Source organism: Castor canadensis, chromosome X, assembly GCF_047511655.1.
Source record: "Castor canadensis chromosome X, mCasCan1.hap1v2, whole genome shotgun sequence".
NCBI lineage: Eukaryota > Metazoa > Chordata > Mammalia > Rodentia > Castoridae > Castor > Castor canadensis.
The window spans coordinates 123,862,197-123,869,845 of record NC_133405.1 but is presented as its reverse complement, the minus strand read 5'-3'; the positions used below and the strand labels follow the sequence as shown (position 1 = coordinate 123,869,845).

The window sequence follows — 7,649 nt, the reverse complement described above, 5'->3', positions numbered from 1 at the left end:
AGATGGCCTGGGCCAAAACTCGCTGCCGTTCAAGGGAGGTAAGGGTTTGGTCCAGTAAGAGCATGACATCCTTCCAGGCCAAGTCATAGGTTTTATTATGGTGATATACAATATCCTGGATATATTGATCACGATTGTCTGTATAGTTGCCCAGGTCCTTTTTCATCTCTTTTGGGTCTGACAGTTGGAATGAAACATAGATCCTACTTCTCCCTGCCACTCCCTGTTGTAAGGGTCACACCCATGTAGAGGCCCAGGATAGCTAGGCAGCAAGGGAGGGGTTGTGGCTGTTAATTGGGAAGGATCTTTTGATCCCTCATTTTGGCTCTGGGATGTTTGCAACAGTTTTAGGCACTGAGTTTCCTTAGTGGGCTGGGGGCCACAGACCAAAGCATGATCCATCTCTTGTTGAGCCATTCTGAATGGTCTCTAAGGGAAAAGAGAAGCTGGGCATAGGGAATTTTGGTCCACTTTCCCTTCCTTGTACAGAAAAGATCTAATTGTGGGATGGTATTATAATGTATAGAGCCCTCAGGGGGCCCCCTTTTTTGATCCCCCAAAGGATATTTGGGCCACACCTCAGAACAGAGAAAGGTGAGGGTCTTCTTAAGGTTGTCGGGGTCTAGGTCCTTCCAGTGTTTCAATAGACAAGCCAGTGGGTATCTTCCAGACACCGAGGCCAGAAGAGTGGAAGGAGCAGGTCCCATCCTAAAGGCCAAAGAACTCACAGTCAAAGTCCCCCCTTTATTGGTGTCCCAGTGGGGGCTGATTGAACAATGGCAGGCATCCCTGTGATGTCGTGACTCCCTTCGGCCACCCATGGCTAGGACCAAAGGAAGTAAAACTGTGACTCAGATTCCAGCCACTCCACAGAAGCCACTAACTTCTGTGGTGCCATTTCTCCTTACCCTACATCCCAAGCATTTGAGATGCTTCCACCAAAAGAAGCAAGCCAATTCAAATAGGACCCTATGAATAAATGGACTGATAGCCACCATAAAGACTCTGTACCTCCATTGAGGGGAGAGGGCTGATAACATGTCTTCTTTTCTCTGGGGAGGTATTGTCCAGGAGGACCCCAAAAGGGAACATTATACTTAAAAGGGTAGCAGGGGTGCACCTCTTCCTCCCAGGAGCATTCTCCCAAACAAGCTCAGAGCAAAGGCCAGGCCACCATGGTGATGCCAAATTCCCTAGGCTTTTTCCTAATCATCACACGATCATGCCCCTTGGGTCAGGGAGGGTGGTCGAGTAAATGCCGAAGGCAGTCAAACAGGTCATAGAAAGACAGAGAGCATAGTCCCCATGGGAAAGTGGGGTCACAGTAAGGAGTAGAGGCCAGAGACGACTTAGGAGGCAGCAAGAGGACTGAGGGAGCATCTGTTCCCAAAGGTCCCGGAAGAATGTTTGCCACCTCTGGAGAGGACAGAAGGGGCCACCTGACATCCTAGGTGAGGGAGGGGAAACAGAACCAAGAGACATGACACAAGGTCAAGGGATTAATGATTAGGTGTGCTTTCAGGTCACTCCCACTAAGTGGTACTGGAACACTGTCAGCCGCACAAAATCTCCACTCTGGGGTTGCTGCCTCTGGCAGAAGGAGGTACCGACAGGTGAGGGAAGAAGAACACCATGTGCCTAAACCAAACAGGCCTCCTCCAACATAGCATAAGGCATACCCAAATCAACCCCAGGCTTGGTCTTGACTCCCAGGGAAGGAGCAGAGAGCACCCTCAGAGCCAGAATCACCATTTCAAGTTGGCGAGCTGTTGGTCCAATACCATGACGGGAAAGTCCCTCAGGAAGACAGGAACAGAGAGAGAAGCAGAGGGAGAGGCACAGGGAAGTCTGCTTTTGGCTAGGAGTATCCAGCAGGGTGCCGGAGGCTCACCAGCGCACCTTAGGCAAACTCCTGCTGGTTTGGCGCTCAGTCATACCGACCTTGGTCCAGGAGAGGTGTCCCTTCATGGCCACCAGAAATGTTGTGGGCCAGCATCGAAAGTTCTTGCCTCCACGGGCCAAAAAAAATTGGCTCATGAGGCAGCAGATTGACTTGTGAGACTACAAGGTCAGCAGACAAAGTAGGATTTATTAGAGAGAGAGGAAAAACTGCCCCTAGACACAGACAGGGAGCCTGGAAAATCGGTAGCTCACTGTTGTTTACATAGAGGGGTCTTTTATTTGGTCCTTTTTGTTGGGGAGGGGAGTCAGGAGTCAGGTGGAGTGGTCTTTTGACATATCTCTGCAGGAACATACACACAGTCCTGCAAAAGCCTCCTGCTTATTGGTCTTGTGGCATTTTTGAGGCGTCCCCAGGGGCCATGACTTGTGAAACCACATGTCCCTTTACAGGATGTAGGGCTTACAGTGTTCTCAAGGGGGATAGGGGCACTGGCTCATTTTGTCTTCTGATTCCCCAAACCCAACAAAAGGCACATGCACACCCATGTTTATTGCGGCACTATTCATAATAGCCAAGTTATGGAAACAGCCAAGATGCCCCACTACTGATGAATGGATTAAGAAAATGTGGTATTTATACACAATGGAATGTTATGCAGCCATGAAGAAGAATGAAATCTTTTCATTTACAAGTAAATGGATGGAAGTGGAGAACATCATCTTAAGTAAAGTTAGCCAGGCTCAGAAGGCCAAAAATCGCATGTTTTCTCTCACATGTGGAATATAGACCTAATACTAATACAGCAATGAAACCCATGGCTTCATGTATACTAGGCAAGCACTCTATCACTGAGCCACATTCCTATCCCATCATATGTGGGATTTTTTAGACACACTTAGTGTGAAATGTGTACATTTTCAAAATTATAACTTCCTAAAAGCAAAGACTCTCTTTTCCTATATTACAATATGTGCTGCAATGAATGAGAGAATATGGAACTTCCAAAATCTCATACATAATGAATTTGAGCCTTAACAAAATAAAATACAGCTGGCAGAGTGGCTCAAGTGGTAGAGTGTGTGAGGTCCTAGCAAGTGTGAGGTCCTGAGTTCAAACCCTAGTACCACCAAAAATGCATATAACATTTAAAACTCAAAAATCCACTGAATTTTCTTCTTGACTTTGGTCTGCATTATGCTGGAAATGTGTCTTGGGAGATATTAAAATATGAAGACAGTTTTTATAACATTATACTGGACCTTAATTTTGAAACTGAACACAGATAATTTAGACAAAGTGAACACCGAGGTACATTGTGTAACCCTACTCAACTGCACCAGTGAGGAAGGAGTAAGATAGCCCAAGGCAATCCAGCACATTATTTAGAACCTGATCTGCTGGCACAGTATCTTCTGATTGATGTTCCCCACATCGTATGTGTGTACTAAATGTAGATGACCAGGATAAGCCAAGCCTGGTAAAACACCTGGGACCTACAACCAGCCAGGTGGCCCTTTGGGAAGCCATCTGTTCGTCAGGCATCTCTTAGATTGCAGCTAATCACATGTGTGGGTGACAACAGTCTTGCTTTTGGAAATCAATGTCTATGAAACAGAAAAGTAAGAATCATTTCCACTTGTGATATTCAGAAGTACATTGGATCTTTTTTGGTAATGGTTGCCTCTGAAGCAAGGATAAACACTTAAACAATAAAGAACAGAAATGTGAAACAGCTCATGTTAAGGGAAGGGCAAGGGGGAGGGTAAAGGAAGGTGAATGTTGTTGATTTACTTTCTATACATATATGAACAGGGAACATTGAAACCTGCCACAGTCATTTTAAGAAGGGGGAGGAGGTGAGGAAGATAATGGAGAAGATGAACCAAACCAGGGTACATTACAAGCATATATGGAAATGTCACAACGAAACCCCCTGTACAACTATTATATGCTATTAAAAACGGTTTTTTTAAATGAGTTATTTAGTTCCAGAAATGGTGTCAAGGTCTCTTCACACCAGGTAGGGGATACACTTGCTTTTCAAACAGTCTGGTCTTTAATAATCTAGCTCCCTATGTCTTCATATTGTGAAGTTACTTATGTGATTCTTCTTGGTTCATTGTAGCATTGGACATTGATTAAGGTTACCTAGAGACTCTGCATCTTAGCAGCAGGAGGCCTATTTCATCTTCCTTTGACCAGCTAGCATATGCTCAGCTCCTCTATCTTGTTCCAGTCTCTCAGCTTTACTTTATTATGTCTTATAATGAACTCTATTCCACCTGGGTGAGGGAAGTTTCTGAGCCTCTGTGGGAGTAAAGTGCACTCGCCATAACTGTCATCCTTGGAGAGGGAATATCAGCAATACCCAATTCCTCAGGCAATATTTAAGTACATGTGTGATGATCAGTCAGCCATAGTGCCTAATAATTCAGAGTGAATTCTGAATTCTGAGTCATGGTGCCTAACAATTCAGAATGAGAATCCTCCACTTAGGGAATACAGAATTTGGTTCTTACATTAGAGAATATGTAGCTATCTGAAGATATGAAAATTAATTTAGTCTCGATTAATATTCTACACTTACGCAAATATTTATTTGAACTCATAAAAAGTTTATTGAAACAATTTAAAGGTGAAGAACTAAAATATACTCCAAATATTGACCAAAAGAATGTGGGAAGTAGCCCAGAGAACTTTCCATCAAAATCATTGTTATGCACATTACAAATTCCCCTCCATAAGATCATATTCTTCCTCAAAACCACACCCTCCAGGCGGTAAATTCATGGACTGATTTGCTCTGCAAGGAGCCAAAATGAAGATAAAGAGAGATATGCAGCCAACTAGAAGGAAGAGATATAAACATACAAACAGGCCATTTCCGCTAGACTCAGGCATTCAGGAGGTTCATAATCTTCATACAAATATATAAAAATTTTGGTGAGCTATCTTTGTTTGAATTCATTCTCTTCTCCTTTAATTCTTCACATCAAGCCTGCAAAATAAAAGGCAAAGAAACCATTAATTCTTTTCTCCCTAGTTTTGTTAAGGTATGACTAACAAAAACTGTACATATTTACAGTGTAAAATGTGATGTTTTTATGTATGCATGCATTGAGAAATGACTCAATCAAGAAAATTAGCATATCCATCACTACACATACATTTTTGTGGTGAGAACATTTAAGATCTACTGTCTTAGCATTTCTCAAGCATACAATGCATTATTATTCACTGTCGTCACCATGCTGTACAATAGGTCCCCAGAACAGACTCCTCCTATCTAACCAATGTTTGGTACCCTCTAACAAACATCTCTTCCCTCTCCCAGCCCCTAGAAAACACCATATTCTTTCTGCTTCTGTGAGTTCAATGTTTTAAATACCACATGCAAGTGAGATCATATAGTAGTTGTCTCTCTGTGTCTGGCTTAATTCGCTTAATACAATGTCCTCTAGGTTCATCCTGAGTTTAACTTTCACGAGATAGTTTTAGGGACAGCTTATGTATCAGTAATGACTTATACAAGTCAAGTGGGGTACACGACCCATTTTCTTTTTTTTTAATTTTTTTTATTATTCATATGTGCATACAATGCTTGGGTCATTTCTCCCCCTTGCCCCCACCCCCTCCCTTACCACCCACCCCACCCCCTCCCTCTCCCCCCACCCCCTCGATACCCGGCAGAAACTATTTTGCCCTTATTTCTAATTTTGTTGTAGAGAGAGTATAAGCAATAATAGGAAGGACCAAGGGTTTTTGCTAGTTGAGATAAGGATAGCTATACAGGGCGTTGACTCACATTGATCTCCTGTGCGTGGGTGTTACCTTCTAGGTTAATTCTTTTTGATCTAACCTTTTCTCTAGTTCCTGGTCCTCTTCTCCTATTGGCCTCAGTTGCTTTTAAGGTATCTGCTTTAGTTTCTCTGCGTTGAGGGCAACAAATGCTAACTAATTTTTTAGGTGTCTTACCTATCCTCACCCCTCCCTTGTGTGCTCTCGCTTTTATCTTGTGACATGACCCATTTTCACTTGCAAACTTATCCCTCAGTTCCACGAATGTAAAGTGGACTATGAGTAGAAGGTGTGAGCATTAACTATGGCTCCAGTGATTTAAGTAATTACAAACTAAATTAGGGTGGATTCCCTGTGAAGAAACAAAGTTGCAAAACCTTTCCTGAGATAAACTTGCACCCATGACTCCAATTCACCCCTCTCTATATCCATCCCCACTGCCAAGTAATTTTGTAGTTCCCTACCATTGTGGGTGGGAAATAACTTCTCATGTCTGAGGTTGGCCATGTGACTTGCTTTAGCCAACAAAATGAGGCAGAAATGATTGTGTCCCTCTTCTGAGCCTATGCCTTAAGAAATAATCACCTGTTTTGCCTGCTAGCTTGTACCTGTGCCACTGCTGTAACAAGGGTATGCCTAGGTTAGCCTTCTGATCCCAGAGAAACGATGAGAGCCACTCCAGCTAAAATGCCTCAACCAGGCCCCACCTAGTGCAGAGCCTCCAGCCCACCTGAAGATTCATAAGTGAATCCAGCCAAGATGACTGGAACACAAAACACATAAACTAAAATAAAATTTTAGTGTGTTTTAAGCACTGGGTTTGGTCGTGGTTTCTTGTGCAGCAATAGCTTATCAACATGGTGCCATTTCTTTTCAAAGCTCTTGTAATGCAAGAATTCCTGAACTTTATTGACACATTTGGTGGTGTCAGTCTTTGTTTCACTTATGTGAATGGGATGAACCTTTTCTAAGAAGTAGAACACTCACATTTTTCATAAATGGCTGGAGACAAAAACAAACCTCTGTAGACAAGGGTCCTGTGCCTCCTGGGGCAGAAATTATGGCCTAGTACTCTCTGCAACCCTTGATTTTTTTGGCTGGTGAGCCAAATATCTATTTTTCAGTCTCTCCTACAGCTAGTGGGAGCCATGAGACCCAGGTCTGGGTTGTGATCCCTGAGGAGAAGTCTATAGCAGAGATCTTTTAGAAAGATGTGCTTTCCTGTATATTCCTGTAGAGATTTCTGTAGTAATCACAAAGCCCCATGTGTCATGGAACATTAATAGCTTTGCTGTGATGCAGGCTATGTTGTACTCATTGTTAAGATGAAATAATACACAGAGGTTCCAAAAGCAAAGTTCAAAGTCTCACAGCTGGTAAACTGAAAAGCTGGGATTTAACCCAGGTGTCCTGACTCAGGGGCCCCACTAACAAGGAAGGTTTTGATGGTTCTTGAACCAGAGAGAAACATAGGAAAGTATTAATGGTTGCAAAATAAAATGCTATCAATGGCAGTCAGCATAGTCTCTTGTGATTCTCTGGCACTTTATTTTGTTTTGTTTTGTTTTACTGTAGTAAGCACACATGAGATCTACTCTCTTAATTTTTTATACTGAACGTTGTTGACTTTAGTTATAATGTTGCACAGCAGATCTCTGGAGCAAATTCATTTTGTTTGACTGAAACTTTATTTCCATTGATTTGAACTTTATCCCCATTGATTTCTTCCTCCCTCCAGCCCTTGGCAACCACCATCCACTCTTTGCTTCTCTGAGTTTGATGATTTTAGCTACCTCATGTAAGTAGAATCAGACAGTATTTGTCTTTCTGTGACTGGCTTATTTCACTTTACATGATGTCCTACAGGTTCATCCATGTTGTCACGGAGCTCAGAACATCTTTCTTTTCCAAGGCTGAATAGTATTCTATTATATATTTGTGTCACATT

The 7,649-nt window shown here is 42.7% G+C and overlaps 1 protein-coding gene across 1 annotated transcript in view; it reads right to left on the bottom strand.

Annotated features, from left to right (window-relative positions):
* Positions 1–4,497: 4,497 nt before the first annotated feature.
* Positions 4,498–7,649, bottom strand: part of Smpx (small muscle protein X-linked) — a 48,143-nt gene continuing 44,991 nt past the window's right edge. The window contains exon 5 of the mRNA XM_020152150.2: positions 4,498–4,901. The gene's annotated coding sequence lies outside the window, so the exon portion shown is untranslated. The remainder of the gene's footprint in view (positions 4,902–7,649) is intronic.